This window comes from Meriones unguiculatus, chromosome 1, assembly GCF_030254825.1.
Source record: "Meriones unguiculatus strain TT.TT164.6M chromosome 1, Bangor_MerUng_6.1, whole genome shotgun sequence".
NCBI lineage: Eukaryota > Metazoa > Chordata > Mammalia > Rodentia > Muridae > Meriones > Meriones unguiculatus.
This window is the reverse complement of record NC_083349.1, coordinates 48577063-48598973: the sequence shown is the minus strand read 5'-3', so window position 1 is coordinate 48598973 and position 21911 is coordinate 48577063. Positions and strand designations below refer to the sequence as shown.

General features: G+C 43.2%; 1 protein-coding gene across 12 annotated transcripts in view; it reads left to right on the top strand.

Annotated features, from left to right (window-relative positions):
- Window positions 1-21911, top strand: part of Sgms1 (sphingomyelin synthase 1) — a 258253-nt gene that overhangs the window by 15140 nt on the left and 221202 nt on the right. For all 12 annotated transcript variants that reach the window (XM_060388375.1, XM_060388385.1, XM_060388374.1 and 9 more), the window contains exon 2: window positions 18641-18719. The gene's annotated coding sequence lies outside the window, so the exon portion shown is untranslated. The remainder of the gene's footprint in view (window positions 1-18640; window positions 18720-21911) is intronic.

The following is a 21911-nucleotide window of genomic DNA, read 5'->3' as shown; positions in this document are numbered from 1 at the left end:
TAACAGAACTGCTTCCTGACTCTCCATCTGCATCTCGGCTTTCACAGCCTGCAGCTCACTCTAGCACCTACCTAAGAAGGAGAACAGAGACTTTTCGCAGGGGTTACACTCAAGGAGTATTGCTCTCGTGTGTGTCTACAGTGGGCCGCATTTCCTGCATTCAGGTGTCACTTATGAGCCAGCTCTTTGGGATTGTCAGAGGTCATGCTGCAGTTCTCTTATATTCAGGGAGACTCAAGGAAAACCACCTACATTGTTTTTGAATATCACGTGCAAATGTGTACAGAGTGTTTCTGCTTGAAGTTGTGTTTTTTGTTTGCTGGATACGTCTGGAAAGCCATCACCACTAGAAGTGTCTTTGGATGTCACGATACATGCCCGGTCTGTGCTGGGCCTCGGTCACAGTGCCCATGTCCTGTTGTTGCGGGGGCCTTTGTCACGGCAGTCACTGCTAGCATTTGGAGAGAACTTTCTACTCTTTGCTTTCTAGACTAAGCCTGAAGATTGTATTTGGCCATGTATGAGATGGAAGACAAGTTTGAGGCCAGCCTGGGCTACACTGCCAGACCTTGTCTCAAAATCAAAGCATAATAAGAAAGTATATTTATATTTATGTAGTTTCAAAATATAATTCTAAGATGTGACTGAAGTTATTCTCAATACTTTTCCTTTGAAAAATACAAGTATCTTTCAGTTTCAAAAACTGAAGTAAGAGATAGAGGCATAAAGTGTTCATTTTAGTTATTTTAAGTGTATATTTCAGGGAATTAAGTACATTCATTGTGTTGTACATCCATCACCATTGTGCTTCTATAGATCTTTATATCACCTGAAAGTCTATACTCCTCTTTTCTTCCTTCCCCATGGCCTGTGGCCGCTGCCATTTTACTTTCTGTGTCTATGAATTTGACTATTTTTATATATTATATCGTATTTTCCCTTTTATGTCCAACTTGTTCTACTTAGCAAAATATTTTCAAGGTTAATATATTACTGTATATATTCAGATTTCCCCCTTTAAAGGCGACAGAGTATTTCATAACAGCTTGTATACCACATTTAAATGAACGTGGATGAATGTCTATGAACACTGTAAACACGACTGTGTAAATGTTGGTTTGAATCAGTCTTTCAGTAGACCTTTAAAAAGAAGATTCTCCTTTTCTCTCTCCTCCTCCATTTTATTCTCATCTTCTTCTTTCTTTTAAGATTTATTTATTTTTATGTGCATTAGTGTTCTGCCTGCATGCCTGTGCGAGGGTGCCAGATCCTCTGGAATTGGAGTTACAGACAGTTGTGAGCTACCATGTGGGTGCTGGGAATTGAACTTGGGTCCCCTGGAAGAGCAGCCAGTGCTCTTAACTGCTGAGCCATCTGTCCAGCCCAATAGATGCTTCTTAGTGATCAGTCACTGCACCCAGTTTGGTTACAGACATCAGAACACCCAAACACTTTGAACAGTGTTTAGTTGAAAGCGTTAGTGTTGCCTGAGGTAGAGAGCAGCTCTGCATTCTGTGGACTACTGTGCTTGGCAGCCGCTTTGAGCCAGGACAGTCAGCATTCTTGGAAATCAGCCTGGTGCTTGCTTATCTTTTGCTTTGATAGCTCTTGCCTGTCAGTACCTCAAGAGGAGAAATCTGGCAATAGCGTTTGCTCTCTCAGTCCAGTTTGAGGTGATGAAGCTCTCAGCAGACCCGTGTGGGCTGCAGATAGGAGCTTCAGTGTGTGTCTGTGAGCTTGTTGGGGCAGTGGCACGGGGCTTTCTGCTGAGGAGGATAACGGGTTCTGGCTGGGCTGAGGTGCTGGACTATGTGGTGTGTTTGGGCAGCAAGTATCTTGATTTTGACTTGTAGTTTTCTCCAGATCTGTGTGGTGAGGGAGGCTGGCTGGAGACCTTAGAGCAGCAGATTCCCCTCCTTCCTCATGGGAGGCCTAGTGGTTTGGCATTGCTCTACCTTTCTGTGGTTATAGATAATTTTTGTGGATTTACAAGAAATTGAGATTAACCTCCTATTTTGTGGGGAATAAAAAGTGTGTTGTTACTTTGTACTTTTATAGGCCTGATAATAATCAAATGTGGCTGTCTTTCATCAAAAACAAAATAGGCCAGTCAGTCAAGTGTATTTGCTTATGCTGCCTACATTTTCTTCATTTTTTTTTTCTTGTTTATATTTTCTAAAGGAACATGAGTGTCCTGAAAGGGGAGAGGCCCTATCCTGTTTACTGATAGCATTGTGAATAGCATTTTTATATTAAAGATTTATTTTCGTACTGTATGATACACACATACATACATTTTTCAGTATTTACTTATTTTGTGTGGGCACGTGTACATGTAAAGGTCATAGGACAGCTCGTGGGAGTTGCTTTTCTTCTACCATGTAGGGTCTGGGGATCCAACCCAGGGCGCGGGGCTTGGTGGGAGGTGCTTTTACCTGCTGAACCATTTCCTAGACTCTATTTAATTAATTAACTTCGGTGCTGGGAATGGATTTCAGGGCCTCGTGTGTGTTAGGCTATACCTCGAAGCTTGCTTCACCCTTGACGCACTTCTGATTCTACGTCACTGGGGCCTCCGCCTCTTCCTCCTTGACTGTCATGACATCCTTACATTTCCTTCTCCCCTTTGGGTGTGTTGTCCGGCTATCGTAGCCTCCTTGTTATAATCCTTGTTTTAAGCCCTACTTCTGGTGCCTCTGTATGAGTTGCCCCTCTAAGTATTTCCTACCATTCAGTCCTCAGCCCTGGTAAATGCAGGCTGCAGCTGGAATGTGGTATGTGGACACGCTCATGTGGGTGGGGATGGCTGGAGCATGAAAGTCTAACTTAGTGGTTCTCAACCTTCCTAATGCTGTGACCCTTCAATATAGTTCTTCCTGTTGGGGTGACCCCAAATAATAAAATTATTTTCATTTATAATTAAAATAAAATAAAATAAAACCAACATAAAATAAAATAAAACTGAAATAAAAAATAAAATTATTTCATTCATAACTGTAATTTTGCTACTGTTATGAATCGGAATGTACATATGTGTGTTGCGTGTTTTCTGATTGTCTTAGGCAAGCCCTGTGAAGGGTTGTTTGACCACAAAGGGGTTGTAAACCACAGGTTGAGAACCACCGGTCTCACTGGCAATAAGGGAACTTGGTAGTGTGCTTTGTGTATGTGAGCATGTGGAAGTCAGAAGACAAACTTGGGTATTGTTTCTTGCTTTTTAAGACAGGGCCTGGGGCTCTCTATGTAGGTCGGCTGAGTCCCCTGCCCTGATAATGTGGTTTTGGGTAAAAAAAAAAAAAAAAAAAAAAAATGTCCTCACTGTCTAGGACGTATAGCTGGAACAGCTTAGCTTTTAAGCTTAGGGCTCTGTGGGAGGGAATCATGAGAAAAGCACAGAGCTTTTTGTTTTGTGCCACAGCCTCTATTTTGGGAATAAACTCTGCAGGTCAGAAATATTGATGCAAACATTAAATACAATTCTTACCATTTTCTTGTTCTATATTTTACTTCCAGAATAGTTAATGCAACTCCTACTGGGTTGAACAGTAGCGTATATTTCAAGTTTTATGCTATTCTTAATTTTTAAAAGTTTGATAAATAATAACATTTCAATATGTTCACACATGTCTTGCTTGTCTACATGTAGAAGATACATTTTGCACACTTTCACATTAACGTGTTCCAAAAAAAAGCATTAAAGAGTTACTTTAATTAGTTTTTCCTTAAACATACAGTTAAGTGGTAGAGTACTTCCCTCACGTGCACAGTTTGTCAGCACCACAGAAAACAAGGCAAATTAAAAACAAAAGTGCTTCAACTGAGTGTGATTGCACACACTTGTAACTCTGAAACTTGGAGGCTGAGACAGGAGGGTCACATGAATTTGAGGTCTTCCTGAGCTAGAGCGTATGGACTCAAAGAGAACTCTTATTTGTAATTTTCTCACATTTTGCTGCTGATCATGCCTTTAATGTCCCTTCAAATGTTATGGATGTCAGACTTAAAGAAAGGATTATGGAGCCCTTGTCTACCACGTGCAAGGCCTGTGTGCCATCTCTAGCTAAGAGAAAACAAGCAAACCCATAAGACACCACACCTCTTTCACAACCACAGTGTTTCTCGCTTTCAGTTCTTTACCCTCTAAACGGTCCCTCCTCTTGCATTCTCGGTTTGTGGTGCTGGGGGTTGAACCCAGGGCTTTGTACGCGCTACGCATTCCTTCCGCCGCTTAGCTGCAATCTCAGCATTCGTCAGCTGTCAGTTTTGTTTTTATTGTCCTGAGTTAACCTTTGGAAGCGGCGTCCTTTTTATTGTACAGCTCCAGACTGATTTCTTGAATTTTTATTTTCAGTGTACAGAGCTGCCTAGTGGGGATTTCTTTCTTGATGAGGTTCAGTCATTTGCAGAGCTCAGAAGTAGACGAGAAACAAGACAGAGAAATGTCAGACAGGGGGAGGGATGTGTGATGGTGTAGTGAAAGCAAACCAAGGCATTGACTCTTAGAGATGGGACTGGATGGCAGCCCTGTCAGTCACCAGTAAGGGACGCCTAGCAACGTCTGCCGATGATGAGCAAACGGTTTGAGTTTTTGAACATTAATCTCATCTGTAGAGGGGCCAGTAATGCCAGCCTGTATTATTTATTGTGGATTCATGAGATCTCCTGTGGCAAAAGTACATGAGAATGGAGTTACTTTTCTCTGTTATTTTCTCCCATTATCCTTCCAGAGGATGTGGAGATAGAGATGGGGGCCATTTAGTTTGACTGAGAATAGCTTCTTCTTCTACAAAACATTTATTTTTAATTATGTATACAGATGTGTGTGTTTATGTGTTGGTATGTATGTGTGAGTGCTGGTGCACTTGAGGCCAGAGGTATCTGATGGCCTAAAGCTAGAGTTACAGGCAGTTGTGAACTGTGGGTGTTGGGAGTGAGATCAGGTCCTATGCCGGAACAGTACACGCTCTTAACCCCTGAACAATCTCTCCAGCCCTTGAGAACCTCTTCTTGTTACTCGGATTCTGTCTGCTGGACTTGTTTCTGTTCCACTCCCCTTCCTTCTGATTGCTTTTTCAGCCGTGGAGCATTATGTTAAAAAAATAGATTACAGTAAAAATTTCTGTCTAGAATTCTTGGAAATGAGTTAGGTTGGCAAGCTACTTTCCCCTGGAGAGCACAGGCTTAACATTTAATTTTTTTCTCACTAAAGACTTTTTCTTCTTTAAAGTATATTAAATGTTAAAATGCATTGAACAAACATCCAACCCCAGTTTTATCAAATATGAATATTTGGATGTGGTTTACTTTATATACGTATATATACATATAAAGTATTTATAGTGTGTGTATTATATATAATAATTTTCACAGGCCTGTAAGCTGAGAGACTGTGATGACTTGAATGAGAAGAGCACCCATAGGCTCATGTGTCTGAATATTTGGTCTCTGGTTGGTGGAACAGTTTGGGAAGGATTAGGAGATGTAGCCTTGCTGGAGGAGGAGGCATGTCGCTGGGGATTTGAGGTTTCAAAAGACTCACACCATTTCAGATGAGCTCTCTCTGTCTTTGGCTTGAGGTTTGAGATGTGGCCTCTCAGCTTTTCCTGCCATCATACCTTCACATCATGGACTCTAACCCTCTGAAACCATAAGTCCAATTAACTACTGTTTTTTAAGTTGCTTTGGTCATTTGGTCATTTCATGACAACAATAGATAAGTTACTGATATAGAACTTATGTGGTCTTTAATGCTTAGGACAGTGCGTAATGAGTGTCAGGCTCAAAGCAGACACTGTAAAGGAGGCCTGGCAGCCTCTCCCTCTTCTTCCTTAGACAGCTGTTGAACAGCAACGTGTAGGTTCAGACGGAAACACTAAGGCCTGCTAATAGGACCTACCCTCAAGGAATGAATTCCAGTGCCATGGTACAAGACAGGAACGATGAGTTCAGAGGTAGCTATTATAGGCCCCCCCCATGCTGGCCACACCTATACTTCCAGCATCTGGAGGTGATGGCAGGAAGATCAGATTTCAGGTTCATAGTACATAGTGAGTTTGAGGCCTCCCTGGGCTAGACGTGATCCTGCCTTGAGAAAGAGAAGAAAACAAGGAAGTCTGTAGAAACCAGGACATTATCCTTCCATGTATCTGTAGGGCCATAAGAGGTCTGCCTGGCTGGTTGTCTGAAGTCGCCATTGGGGTGAAATTTGAGGAGAAGAAGTGGGGCAGATTTCAGGGCTGACAGGACAGCTGAACCAGAGCCGAGCAGTTGGAAGAGGATCTATAGAGATCAAAACTTTGTGGATGAGAACTGCCTGCATTGTTTGCCCAGGGAGTATCAAGAGAAGATACTGGCCAGAGAACAGGACTGGGGGCCTTTCTTTCATATGCCTGGTAACTGAGGTCCTAACTAATGGCTAATTGAAAACGGAATGAAAACCATCATACTATGATGCAATAAGAAGTATGTGATTTCCACCTATACTTTCTGGCACCTAGCTCCCTGTCAGACTTAGGATCCGCAGTGAAAGGGCTGTCTGGTGACTGGGGTCCCTAGGTAATAGAGGATGGAAGCTGGTCGCAAGTGATAAGACAAGAGGGTGTCTTAGGTAGTTTTCTGTTGTTGAGGTGAAACATCACAAACAAGGCATCGTATAGAAGAAAGCGTTTCTCTGAGCTTGCAGTTCTAGAGGAGTAGGAGTCTGTCGCCAGCATGCTGTCATGGCATGTTAACAGCGGTGTGGCAGCGGGCAGGCCTGAGAGCTGGGGCAGCAGTCGAGAGCACACACCTTAAGTCTCAGGCAGGAATTAGAGAGAGTGAACTGGCTTTGAAACCTCAAGGCCTACCCTTAGTGACCCATATTTCCTCCAGCAAGGCCACACCTCCTAAACCTCCCCAAACAGTGCCACCAACTGGGGAGCGAGTTCAAACAGCTGAGCCAGTGGGACATTCAAACCACCCTAGAGGGGCCAAAGGTAGAGATGACTACAGTGCCAAATGCTTTGAGCAGCCATGAGTATACATTGTTGCTCCACAAACCCTAGGCCAGTGTTTTCAACCTTCTTAATACCTCCACCCTTTCATACAGTTCTTCATGTTATGGTGACCCCCAGCCATGAAGTTATTAATAACCGAAGCTACTTCATAACTGTCATTTTAATATCTCTATTTTCCAATGGTCTTAGGCGACTCCTGTGCAAGGGTCATTTGACCCTATGGGGGTCATGACCCACAGGTTGAAAACCAGTACCTGAGGCCATATTCAGCCATATGAGAGCTCTCTAGCTCTTCTAGGGGAGGTAGAGGCTACTCTAAGTCACACAGCCAGAAGAAGAGACCCAGATTTTAATCCAGAGTTTTAAAACAGATTTTGTGTGTGTGTGTGTGTGTGTGTGTGTGTGTGTGTGTGTGTGTGAAGGGTGGGTGAGTGTGGGGGGGTGTTGAAACAAGATTTCTTTGTGTACCCTTGGCTGTCCTGGAACTTACTCTGTAGACCATGCTGGCCTCTAATTCAGAGATCCACCTGCCTCAGTCTCCTGAGTGCTGGGATTACAGGTGTGCGACAGCACTGCCCAGCCTTCCCCCCACCCACTCCTCTTACATATACATGTAATTCATGTCTTCTGGCATCAGATGTGTGGCAGGCAGTTCTCCAACATTACACTAGCCCCAGAAGATGGTAGAGCTTCCACAGTCCCTGAAGACTGGCCCCCATTTCAGACTGTTTTTCCTGTGTTTCTAACCAACTAGCTCTAAAGCACCCCTCTCAGGTATTACTCATGTTTGCTGGTTTATCATAAGGATATCACAAAAGATACAGATACTCATCCTGGTGGAAGTGCATGAGGGCAAAGGCCAGGCTATTGCTGTGATAAACCTGATTTTGTGGTTGGGTCTTTTGGATTGGTGTGAAGGAGGAATGGGAGGCCTGCTGCCGTGGGCCAGAGAAGCTCAATAGCTCTGTAAGCAGAGCTCACTGGGCCACTGTACTCAAGAATTCCGGAAGGGCAGCAAGGACTCTTAACAGGAACTGGCTGCTAGAGGCCATTTATGTTTCATTTGACAAAGAAGCTAGCTGCATTTTTGTGTTGTTCTGAAAACTCGAGTGGGATTGAAGTAAAAAAAAAAAACAAACAGTGGACTGTTTGTTTAGCAGAGGAAACTTCAAGACAGCGTGAGGGTTAGGCTGTGGAGTGGTTATTGCACCCTGTGTTTACTGAGATTTATAGTGTGAGAGAGCAGAAGACAGAATAGAAACAGGAAAAATGTACAGTCTGGGAGGGAGAGGGATGCGAACCTGGCTGGCGTTCAAGATAGGATGTTGTGCAGGTGATGTGGCTGTACTTGTTAAAGAGATTACTGCCATCAGGGAGGAACCTGGACTTTGCACTGTGACATAGGAAAGTTACCTTGAGAGTGAAGCCTCACTTACCCAGAGTTCCAGGGTGATGCAGTGCAGATTCTTTTAAAAAGTTGCTGCCATTAAGGATAGAGCCCTCAGAGGATCCTGCTGGAAGTGGCTGCTCTAAGGACCTCACAACTGAGGAATTATCTTAAGTCTCAGAACAAACTTTGGACTTTCAACAGTGCTGAAACTGATAAAGAGTATAAGGCTGGGCCGGAGGGATGGCTCAGCAGTTAAAAGCACTAGCTGCTCTTGCAGGGGACCCAGGTTTGAACCTTGGCACCAACAGTCTGAAATTCCAGTTCCAGGGATTCTGATACCCTCTGCCAGCCTTCTTGGGTACCAGGCATGCATGGAGAGCACAGACAGACCTGCAAGCAAAACACTTGTACACATTAAATGAATGAATGAATTAAAAAACATTATAGGGACTTTGGAAGTCGTACTTAAATGCATTTTGCATCATGGCATGCCTCTGAACACGTGGGGGCCAGGAGCAGAATGTTATGGTGCAGATATAAAGCGCATGCACCCAGGCTCTTGTGGTTGAACTCTTGGTCTCCGGCTGAGGGGCAGTGCTATTGTGGAAGAGAGGCCTATGCTAGGGCTATAGGGAGGGCTGAACTTTCTAGGCTAGTCCTGCTTCCTGTCTTATCTCTGCTTCCTGGTCCATAGATATGTGAGCAAGCAGCCTCAAGTGTAGTGAGAATTCTGGAATTTAGCTTTCTTTGAAAAAAAAAAAAAAAAAAACAAAACAGATATGTTATAAGAACGTGCTTTTGTTCTAATCTCAGTGCAGGGATCCGAGGCTGCTTTGGGCTGTCTACAGCAAAACTGACTATGTTTTGCCTCATGCTCTAGCAGAGGCATGGTTTTGCCAGCTGCAGATAGTTTCTGCAATTGTGTGACATTTGGAATTCTGGAAACTTTTCAGAGGGTATATAAATGCTAGAGCCCGGATAGGCAGGGTTGGTGGTTGTTAGTCGTTCAGTGGAGGAGGTTGGGGGGAAGTTTGCCCTGGAGGGGCCCTCAAGTGTGAGCCCAGATAAGCTACATTTCCCCTACATTTGCTTCTTACCAGCTTTTTGGTTATAGGAATGAGGAAAGTAATAGTCATCCTGATTGGTGTGTCCTGATAATATGTGGTTTTGATTTGCATTTCCCTAATAATTAGTGGTATTGGACGTTTGTTATTCATATATCTTTTACTCATTTTCTGTTGTCACTGTTGTTATTGTAATACTCTTTCACATGGTTATTATGCCATACTCTTTGTATTAACATTGCCAGCCTACCTCAGAATATTCAAAATTCAAGGAATGAGGAGAGAAAAGGGTGTGGGAGGAGAATAGACATACTTACATAGGTGTGTATATGTATATGTGTGTGTGTTTACGTGTGTGTATATGTAATCTCATTTTGTTCTTTAAAAACCCTTAGGGTATTAGTAGTGGCTTCAGTTTTTATGAACCAAGGAGGCCATGATTAGGATATGTCTGTGTTATGCTCTGAGCCAGGTACATTGTGACTCTGGACCAGTCACGTTTAGCCTATGAGAGTCAACTTCCTTATCTGTGAAGTAGGGATTTATTTTACCTATCTCTCAGAAGAGACAAATACAAGTGAACTCTTTAAAGGAGGAATACAGACATACGTGGAGCAGAATGACTTGTCTGTAGGACATACTGAGAAAACAGGAGCAGCGGCCACTTCTGCTCTCTCCCCACAGCTCATACTGTTCTGAGGTGGTTTCTGTTCTTTCTCATTATCTGCTTTGGAAAATGCCCCCTTGGTAAGTGTTTGCTCCCCTCTGTGTCACATACCAGAGCAGACACATGGCTCAGGCCTTCTCAGGCCAGCGTCAGCAGGTTGGGAATGCTTGGATCACCCCAGTTTTCTAACACAGAGTGACCATCCCATAGCTGCTGGTGCTTTGTCATTCTTCTCGACATGCAAACAGGATCAGTTACCATGGAGACTCCTAGGCACTGATTTGGACATGGTGTTCCAAAGTTCACGTTTCCTATGTGAACTAGCTCTTAGGAACAGCTCAGGGTGCTGTTAGGAGCCTCATCTCCTTGAACAGTGAGTGGGTTATACAGCGTTTGTCAGGGTTCATTTTGCCATTCACGCTAGTGATTGTTTAATCAAGATTGGTTCTTCATTGGCCAGATAATTTAGGAGGATTTTTAGGGAACAAATATGGTAAAAAAAAAAATGTTGCTGTTTTAGATGAGTGACTAAGATTTTTCTGATCTAGAGCAGTTAAAATGAGCCAAATGTTTTACTTTGAGACCTTTCCGCTCCAGTGTTTGTATAAAAATGTGTAATGCTTACTAACGTACCAAAAGGTTGATCTAGTTGGCAAGGCTGTTCTGTTGAGGGTAGTAGAATGAGGAAGCCATTTCTGTTTCAAAGACTTTATTTATTATTATTTATATGTGTCTGCCTCTATGCCCATGTGTGCCTGTGTGTACTGCCATGTGAGTGCGAGTGCCCACGGAGGCCCGAAGAGCATGCAGATCCGGACCAGAGTTCACAGGCAGGTGGGAAGCTTCCATATAGGTGCTGGGAATCAATTACTCTTTGAATTAAAAGCAGCAAATGCTTTTAATTGCTTAGACATCTTTCTAGCCCGAAAACTAGGAAGTCTAGATGTTAGTGGAAAATCACATACGGTTGTTAAAATTTTATCAAAGCCTTTGTTCGTTGTGCAGAATAATACTGTGTGCATAGAAACAGTATAAAATCAGCTCCCTGATTTTTTTTTCTGCTAAGTAGTCAGAGGAGTCTTCTCTCCACCTTTCACTGTTAAACGAATCAGTATGATGCCCGCTATGTGTCAGGTGCATTTTGTGTATTGATCTCGTTAATCCTTACAATAACTGTTTGAAATAAAATATCTCCATTTTACAGATGGAGGTCTTATGTGCTAGAAGGCGTTGCCTGTCCTGGGTAAGCCCTTCAGGAGTGGTGTGGAGTTGGGCTCTTTTGCTTGTTCTGAAGACCAGGGAATCTTCATATGATTCCGTGTGTTTTTCCACAGTTCTTGTGGGGACTGTTCTTGTGATCTAAGCTTAACACCTGCCTACTGAGCCCTGAACTCAGGTGATGGATGTCACAGTCTGAAGCAGTGGTTCTCAACTTGTGGGTCAAGACCCCTTCTTGGGAGCCGACCTTTTCATCAGGGTCACGTGTTGGGGGTTGATCTGATGCTTGTATTTTGATGCTATTTACTTGCTCTCAAGATCTGGCTACCGCCTGGATACACCTTTCCTTGTTGTGTAAACCTGCCTAACACATTATTCCTAATTGGTTGATTAAAAGGCCTAAAATCTGGGCAGGGCAGAATGGGGTGGGCGTGGTTAAAGTTCTCAGGCTTTGGGAACCAGAGAATCACGGGAAATGGACTGACAGGAAGAGAGGAGAAAGGAGAATACCATGATGGGTTAGGGTGGAAGAAAAAACCACAAGGACAAAGGAGGAAAGGCCCACATGAAGAATAGAAGCGAGTATTCATAAGATTATGGATGGAAGGTAGTCCAGATATTGATGGTTAAGGCAGATGACATTGGATGTGGGCTGGGAGATGAACAGTGAGATTACTGAGACAGTATAGGTAAAATATCTGCCCAGCCCAAGGTAAATAAGGCACTTATAAAATTTAGCAGGTGTCTGTGTCTTAGTAATTGTGATAGTGGGTTAAATAATGCCGCCGTGATACTTATAGGGCTATTAATCAACATTATATATAGCCCAATACCATTTTTTATTTACTACAACAGTCATATATCAAGTATCCTGTTTATCAGGTATTTATATTACAGTCCACAACAGTAGAAAAGTCATAGTTGTGAAGTATCAACAAAAAGAATTGTATGGTTGGGGGGTCACCACAGCATGAGGAACTGTACTAAAGGGTCGCAGCGTTAGGAAGGTGGCGAACCTCTCCTCTAGAGGGTCCGCTGTGGCGAGAACATGGACTTACTCTAGACTTCTAGGGGAGCGTCAAGTCCTCACCGTTTTATTTCACAGCCTGTATTATTCTGGCCAACTTTCTTGGGATCTCAGAGCCTAAAATTTCTTCAAGGACAAAACAGGAAAGTTCCCCCAGCCCTGTGGGAAGGACTAGAAATAATGTAGTCCGACTCTGAGAAGTGTTGAGCACCTGTAGGTGCTTAGTGTTTGGCAGGTGGGCTTGAGGGACTGAGGAGCTGCCTAGAGTAAGGATAGAGTTAGGAGTTCCGTTCTAGGCCAGGATGTAAAGGCCTATGCCCGTAACCCAGCATTATGGGAGGCTAATGTAAGAGGACCCTGAATTTGAGGCCAGCCTGAGATACAGTTCTCGATTCTGTCTCCAGACAGAGAAACAAAGAAAGACACAAGTGAACTCACTCTGTAGAATAAACTAATTGGGCTTCTCAGTTGTATTGTGTACAACTTCATTGCTTTCTCTGCCTCAGTGTCCTCCATTTATAAAATATGTACAAAGATTCCTGCTTCATAAGGATAAATAATTAAATATTATCATTATATGTATGTTTTGCCTTCATTTATGTTTGTGCACCACTTGTGTGCCTGTGCCTGTGGGGGCTGTAAGAGGACATTCCACCCCGGAAGTGAAGTTACAGACAGTTGTCAACCTCATTGTGGGTGCTGAGACTTGAACCTTGGTTATCTGGAAGAGGAGCCAGTGCTCTCCAGCTCCAAGATAAACGAATTTAAACATTTAAACAGACAAATACAAATTACTGAGAGATTGAGTTCTGATGATGCCATTAGGCAACATTTTAGTTTTGTATTTCTTCCTTGTATTTCCTTCTTACTTGTTTTCTTTCTTTCTTTCTTTCTTTCTTTCTTTCTTTCTTTCTTTCTTTCTTTCTTTCTTCCTTCCTTCCTTCCTTCCTTCCTTCCTTCCTTCCTTCCTTTCTTTCTTTCTTTCTTTCCTTTCTTTTTCTTTTTTCCTTTTTTTTCTTTTTTTTTGAGACAAGGTTTCTTTGTGTAGCCTTGGCTGTTCTGGCACTAGCTCTGTGCATCAGGCTGGCAGAGATCTGCCTGCCTCTGCCTCCCGAGTACTGGGATTAAAGGCATGTGCCACCATCACCTGGGGAAAGAATTTGTTATTACTTGTTTTTAATGTCAAGAGAGTCAGTCATTTGTAATCTTATTTCTACTAGAAATGCAGATTAACATAAAGCTACCCTTTCTTTTTTTTTCTTTTTTAAAGTAGAAAGAGCTTATATATATATATATATATATATATATATATATATGGTCAATTTTATGTATATATATATGGTCAATTTTATGTATATATATATATATATATATATATATATATGGTCAATTAATGGTCAATTTTTCTTTAATTATTATTGTCACATATGCCCACATTCATACACATACATTCATGAATACATATACAATAGTGTTTTAATTAGAAATGCCTATGCCCAAATGTGTTCATAGAAATACCCTGCTAGACTTTCAAACAATGTGTCTTAAATGATTTTTAAATGTGAAACAGAAGTACAATTCCCAAACTTCTTCTATGAAGCCAGTATTACTCTAATAGCCAAATTGTTTAAAGACACCACAACTATACAAAACTAGAAGCCAGTGTCCATGATGAGCATATCTGCAAAAACCCTTGATTAAATACTTACAAACTGAACATGGGCACATAGTAAAATGCCCATGATAAGCTACCCTTTCCATCTAAGAAAGTGGGCTTACTCTGCAAAGGATTTTTTTTTAAATTGAGAATATTTAATTTTTTTATAAAAGTACCAAAAGAAAAACTTAGTTGTGGTATGTAATAGTTTATTACATGATGAAAAATAGTGTAATTTCATCTCACAAAGACTGTTCTCTTCTAGAAGAGCCATTTCATAGCGATGATTGGCTCCTCTGCTTTTGAATTTGGCTGTTGTGAAAAAGTTCATTCCCCCCATCCTTTTCCATGACAGCCCTAAGGAAGAATCACACTGGGAATCCATCAGGAAGAAACAGCCCCCACATTTACTTTAAGTCTAGAAGTGGCCTTACCCCGTAGTCAGTGTATCCTGGCTCCGTCTCTGGCATTATCCTCAAGTCTGTACAATGTCCTGTGACTAATATGCTCCAGCTGTCTGGGTCACCACTTTGGAGTACTGTTTATTTGCAGCCGTGATGCTGCCACGGGGAAAAGCTTTCCCTTTTGTTGGCTGAAAGCTTTCCCTGTAATTAGCAACACAAGCATGCCTCTTACTCAGAGCAGGACTGGAAAGGCGGCTAGTGTCCACTGCACACAAACACTTGGAAAACAATTTGGCCTCGCTTAGAGGATTAAACCCGCACAGCCCTGCAGCCTTGCCACTTCTCCCTAGGTAGGGCCTGCAGAAACTTAACGTGCGGACCCAGGGACAAGGGCCAGAATATAACGGCAGCGTTATTTATGACAGCTGAAAATCGAAAACTCCCAGGATCCTCAGCAGCAGAATAGAGCTGGGAATTGAGTCTCTTCACACAATGGAAAGTATGGAATGTAGAAAAAAAAATGAATGAACCACAGCCACTTGAGTCAACAACAGTGAAGCTCAGAATCAAAGCTTAAGGAAGGAGGAAGTCTCAGAAGAATGTGCACATTGTGTTTTCCTTTACATTAGGCTTAACTTAGACAAAACCACAGTGGCATATTGAGAATACATATTGGTGAAACCACAGAGAGAAAAAAAAAATGATTGACTCAAAGCTCAATCTAGTGGTGCATCTCTGTGGTTGGCAGGGGAGGTGGTGAAGATCAGAGGAAATGCAGTGAGCAAGTGCGCACACGGCCTCCAAAACCCAAAGCTCACGTCAGACGCATTCTGTTAGAGTGGTCATCACTGCACGCAGTTCTCAGAGCTCTCACACTAAACCCTAAGTGTGATCTCAGAGCTTCCACGTGGGGGTCGGGGGAGGGCCAGGCATTTGGAAACAGGTTAGCCTGGGTGGTTTTAACTTAGGGTCTCATGGAGTTGAAGTGAGGACCACCTGCTGCCGAGGGATCTGCTTCTGTGTTGGCTCAAGCACGTGGTGTTGGAAGCCTCAGTTTTGCACTGGTTTTGAGAAGTATCTGTATAGCCTCTTTTTGTTGGTGTGTTTGTGTGTGGGGGGGGTGTGTGTGTGTATGTGAAAACATGCACGTGGTGCGGGTGTTAAAGGACAACCCGTGTGACTCCTCACCTTCCAGCGGGTCTCTTTGTTGTGTACTGCTGTGCATTCCAGGCGGGTTGCCGGCCTGTGAACTTCCAGAGATTCTTCTTTCTGCGTCGCCCATCTTACGTCGGATCACTGGAAATGCAGATGTGCTTGCTGCATCTGGCTTTATCACATGGAATCTGGGGATGTGAACTCAGGTCTTCATCTTGCACGGCGAGTGCTTTACCTATTGAGCTCTTGTAGATGTGAGCTGCAGAAGCATCTCTTTGGCCTTCCCCCAGTGTTGTAGCGTTTACCCACAGCAGCCTTCTTCAGCGTGGAGGGGAGTGGCCTACAGCAGGGTAGGGATGCTGGGAGGTGGGGATCGCTGGCTGCCGTTTTGGAGGCTCGCTTTCACAGTCTCTCTTTTTAAAATATATTTCAGAATAATATCTTTTTAGAGACAAACTAAGTTGCTAAGTTTATTTGTTTATTTACTTCGGATTTTTTGAGACAGGGTTTCTTTGTATAGCCCATGGCTATCCTAGAACTCACTCTGTAGACCAGGTTGACCTCGAACTCAGATCCACCTGTCTCTGCCTCCCTAGTGCTGGGACTAAAGGCTTGCACTGCCACTGCAGGGAGATAAAGCTTATTTGTATATAGTAACCGTATAATCATCCCTTCTTACCGACAATAATGTCTTAGCAGCCAGGACAGGGAGGACAGTGTCATCAGTAAGCAGTGCAGCTCGTGCATGGCATGAGCCTGCCTGGTGGGAAGGAGGAAGATGAGGAGGACTGGATCACTGATACCTGTCAGGCTAAGCGACGTAGAGGTGGCATTCCCGCTCTCCAGATGGCATTTTGTCTGCCTCTACATCTGACAAAAGTCCGGGACCCCAGATTTTGAAGAGATGTCTTCAGAACAAAGGTCATTGTGAAGTTATAGTCCATGGCATACCCCTGTGTCTTCTGTTGCTGTCTGTAATGATGATGGATAAGTATTCCACGCTTCTCTTTCCATCCCCTACAAATGTGAAAGCTGGAAAAGGCCTACGGAAGCCAAAACAGGATTGTTGTTGTGTAAGAATTCATGTACCATTCTACTTCTTGTTTTAATATTAACTACTTTCAAATTATTAATTTATTTGCTCACCTCCCACCCAGATTTTTGAGTTAAGAAAATACATTGCGTATTTCCCCCTCAGTTTTGTGTGGCTGTCGAAGCGGCTGCTTTGAGAGTATTCCTGGGGTCAAGTGCCCCGTTTGTGAGAATCTCCTTTGTGAATCTCAGATCTCTGGAAGGCAGGCTAAGCGTCAGGTGACAGCTCTCACTTCTTACACTAACTTGTGGAGAGGAGAGGACTGCATACCACTAGCTCCCCTCAGACCTTTGCTCACCAGGTACGCCTCACACCTCCACCTCTGGGTGTGCAGACATTTGCTTAGCAGAGAGGCCCTTTCCAGACAGAGGCCCTTCCCGCCAGCTCAGGGAGAGTTTTCCTTCTGTCTTCAGCTCAGGGCCTCATTTGTGGGGTTGTGTCTGTGCTGCTGTTTTGCATCATAGTTGTCATTTTATGAAAACAGAGTCCTCACCAGCAAGGGCTTTCTTTGATTAATGCAAAGATGACAATGGCCAGTGTTCTGATGTTATGCTGCTTATTTATTTACTTCAGTTAGCCATCTGTACTCTTTTGAGAAAAGGGAGGAACATTAATTGTATGTATAAAATGCCAAAAATACATGAAGGTTATTGTGTCTACAAGGGAAGTATAATTATTAGTGGTAATTATAGTAATTGAGATGATTATGGGATTAATGGTACTATTAAGCGTGATTGCGGTTGTCTTCTCTTAGGAAACATGTAGCAGCACACACCCGTTTCCTCAGGTGAGAGTGTCTGGGCCTTTGGCTCTGAGCTGCTTTACAGAAAAGCGTCATCGCTCTGGACAGAGCACACTGTGTGTACTGAGACAAACTCTGGTCCTGGAGTTGGAAAACTCGAGTAGGCATCTCATTTCTGCCATTTTCTAGATGAGTGTCTTTGCCTCTCAGCTGACGTGTCTAGAGGGTGGCAAACTCCCTCGGAGCTGTGAGGAGGAGCAGATGGATTAGGTACCTCCAAAGCAGATGGTGGTGGCAGTCGGAGGGCGGCACAGGGCACAGGGCTGCCTTGCTGGGTGGCGTGTCGTTGTACTTAGGAGGGGCTGGCTCAGAATGTCTTTGCCTCAGAGGATTTAAGTAAGTCCTGCTGTTTCACAGTGGTTGTTGATTGGAAGACAGTGCCTGATGCACATGGTCCCAGGAATTCAAGGTCAAAAGGAAGAACTCATGCCCTTACAGCTCAGTTTTTTTCTGAGCTTGGGCTGAGTTGAGGATGTTTGGGCCATGCCACTGCATTGAAATGGTTTCAGGGGAAGAGAAAGTCACCATGGCAGTAATATTCAGAAGGCCGAAAGGATGGCGTGATGCCATACTTAATGTGTTGTGGGTTGCAAATTTGCTGAGAGCAAAGATCTCTCTGGGGTTCTGACCACAAATAAGAGCGTAACTGATAGCTGAGAATGGGTGCCCCATAGTTATAGCCCTAGCACTCTGAATACAGGCTGGGAGGGGCCAGAGTTTAAAGCCGGCCTGGCTGCATATCCAGACATGGCTCAAAACAAACAGTAAGAGGAGTACATGAAGAAATGGATATGTTAATTAGCTGATCGTAGTAACAATTTCTTAATGTGTGCATAAGGCAGAATGTCACATTGTATATCCTAATTCCCTAATTATAGGCAGTTTTTGTCCAGCACATCTTAAAATGAAGCCAGAGGGAGGGGGAAAAAAACTTAGTTCACTGTGAGATTGCTTTGTTGCAAGCATTCCTAGAGTAAATGAGGCTGATTGAATTTCCCGTGGTCAATATGGGATCGTTTTCCTATTTTCGTGTTTCTCCTTATTTTTTTTAAGTTATAACAATATTTTAATCCTGAGACTCACCATATATTAAGTACATCTCTGACTGAAATAGTATTAGCTTAATAAAATTCCTTGTTGCTAACACGTTTCTTGCTGCTACTTGCAGGGTGAAGGCAGCATGAGCGGTGCCGGCGGGCAGACTTAGCCATTTTATTTCATTTAGGAGACAGCCACCCACTTGGAAGGTGAGTAGAGACTTATCTGCAACTTTTTGCTGTGAGAAGTCCTCAGCCTGCTGAAGAGTTGAAAGAACAGGAAGTGAGCCCCTGAGTGCCCAGCACCTACATCCAGTGTTGTTAGCATTTTGCTAAAAGTTTCTGTTTAGGTAGTTCTGTCCCTTTTAAAAATACTTTGGTTATTTTGTTTTTGCTGAAACACATGGGAATAAGTTGCAAATATCAAGACATTTTCTCCTCAATTTTTAGGGCTTCTAAAAATAACAGTGTTCTCCCATGAGTGGATTTTAGAACACTCGTAAATTGTGTGACACCAGATCACTTAAGTAAGCACTTAAGTGTGTAACTGAGGCCTTCTCCCTTCATAGTTTACAGAGATAAAAGATTTTAGCTCCGTCTAGTTAATGGGCTGCTAAGCAGTGCGGATTGGGTTGATAAGAACCACGTACAGAGGTACGGTGTTGGCCCCGTGTAGGGGAGGCCTCCTGCACTTCCGCCTGTTCACCGCGGCTGCCGTTGGGTTGGTGGGGTGAGTGAATCAGATGGCAGCAGCTCTCCTCCTGACGAGCATTCAGAAGTACCTAGTCTCCTGATCTATGTGGTCAAAAAGGTTAGTTAATTTAAAAAAAAAAAAATCTGTATCTGTAGGAGAATTGGAAAGATCACGAGTAGTCGTGTGAAGTTGAGGCTAAATGTTAGAATCAACACCACAGAGGCTAAAATTGATTCCACGCTTTGAGACTTGACTATTTCAATAGAAATTTTATATGAAAAACTTGTTGGACTTGATCATTTTGTAGTGATTATCATTACATGTCACTGCATATCAGAGCTGATTACAGGAGCCATCACTTCTTGCAGGGGAGCGATTGGCTATTCTGAATTCCAGGCTTCTTATCACTACATGTATTATAAATACAGAGCTCAGAGCAACTTCACACACCAAACAGCTCTGTGACAAGCACGCAGATTAAGAAAAACCATCATCTTCACCTCATCCTTTCCACTAGACACTATGCTGCTCCTTTGACTTGTAGCGGTATAAATTAGTTTTCCTTTGTTCATTGTGTGTGTGTATGTTTGTGTATGCCTCTGTGTAACACATAACCCAGATTATATTTTTGTATGCTTTTTGTCAGTCAGTCGTTGTTGCATACAGTTATAGACTGTCCATTTTCATTGTCATGGCGCATTCTACTGTGTGAAAACATGATTTATTTATTCTAGCTGATGTGGATTGCTTTAAGGGGTTTACTCATCCAGGCCACCCTCCAGAGAAATGGGGATTGAGTGAGGTTTATCGCTACCGTCACTACAGTGGCGCAGCAGCAGGATGTCCAGCCTTTGCCCAGCTGGCGCTGTCTGTGAAGAAGCCCGGACATGGCAGTGGGAGATGCAGGCACCTGTAGAGCTCTGTGGTTTGTTCAGTCCTGCAGTGACTCTGTCTCCTCCTGTGGCTCCCTGCTCTCTTCTGCTGGCTCCGTCCTCTGTGTCTTCCTCAGCAGTGCCTCCAGGCAGACTGCAGCCTCTTTCATACAGGCCATGGGTGAATAAATAGTTAAAAGCATGTTAGGTACTGATATTAGGAATTAAGGAAGGGCAAGAGCACTGTCAGCTGTGCTTGCACCTGAGAGCCTGTGCTGTGGTTGTAAGGTCACAGTTAGGGACACGCATTGGTTGTACTGCACAGTTCAGGAAAGCAAATTCAAAGACGTCCATAGACCAAGCTGGCAACAGGACTGCAACGAACGGGCACGAGTTGGCACTGTGGAGATTTGAGTATATACCTCCAACCTAGGAGATCTGACTCAGTTTTGCAAGCTGTCCAAGGGCTAGAAGACTATATTATAAGCAAGTATTCTCCATGGGAAATGGTGTTTTTATTGCCAAATTCTGTTTTTCTAAATAAAGTTCTATTCAAATACAGTCATGCTGATTTGCTTACAGATTGTGTTATATAACAGTAGAGTTGAATAGCAGTAAAAGAAACCAGGGTAAGTAGTTGTATCAAATGATCATATGGCTCACAAAGCTGCAAATATTTATGATCTCCCTTGCTCAAAATGTTTGCCAGCTCCTGCTTTATGTCACTGAAGCAAAGATAAAGCAAGGATAATCAATGTGGTCATATAAGAATCTAAGCTCTTCAAGTGTGTTCACGTAGTCATCCAACAAGTTTTTGTACTTAGAACATTTTTAGAGGTGCTTGAGAATTTACAAATTCCATTCTTGTTTTCTATGAGGTGTAACAAAATATAGTGTGGAAATTAAACTGCCAGTTCGTCAATTTAAAGTTAATATATCCACTGTCTTAATTAGTTTTGCATATTTGATAAGTAGTTGCTCTACACAATCCAGTGACCACCTCAGTAAGAGGATTGTGTGGTGTAATAGACACCAACTCTTACAGCTTTAAGATCCTGACTGTATATGGGTGGTGACTCGAGGCCCCTGGGAAGGCTGCCCTATCTGGAGAGGGGGAGGGGAGCTTTTGGCATGCTTATCACAGCAAGCCAAGCAGACCTCTGAAATCATAACAAACCAAGATAATACAGTGTGGAATGTGGAGTAACCAATCAGTTTGTGTTGGTTTGCTTATCCCTGCTTGCTCAAGGTCGTACATAATGATTTATGTTTAATCGGAGCCTGTAGACACCATTGCAAGGAACACAAAGTAATGCCCTTTATAGTTATCTAAGAAATGTGTTTTAAGTCTCATTTTGACCTAGTTATTGGTTTTTGTAAGTGCTCGTGTGTGTTTTATGGGTGGACGCTTGGGCTTTCATTGTCTGCGCACTTACTCCATGACTGTCCTCAGACGAGCTATGATCATGAGCCACCATAGTCCACACAGGCTATGCTTCCTTCTTTCAGTCCAAGAGGTCTTTTAGGTGTTGTAGCTGTAATTATTTAGCAGTGTGTGATGATTCAAGGGAGCAGAAGAGCATACAGCTCCCAGTGATACTACCTGTCGCCTCTGGAGCCGCTGGACCACAAGTGAAATGCTTTTTACCCCATTTGGGGGCAGGCGTCTAGGGCAACATTGCTCTCTTCAGAAATTTCAAGACTTCTGAAGGAGCCAGGGAGGAAATCTGTGAAATGCTGCTGCCAGAGCAGGTGGTCTCACTAGATAGAGGGGAGGCCAGTTGTGGTTCAGGAGACCCTGTGTGCTGCTCTCAGAGGAAATTAATGTGGTTCGTG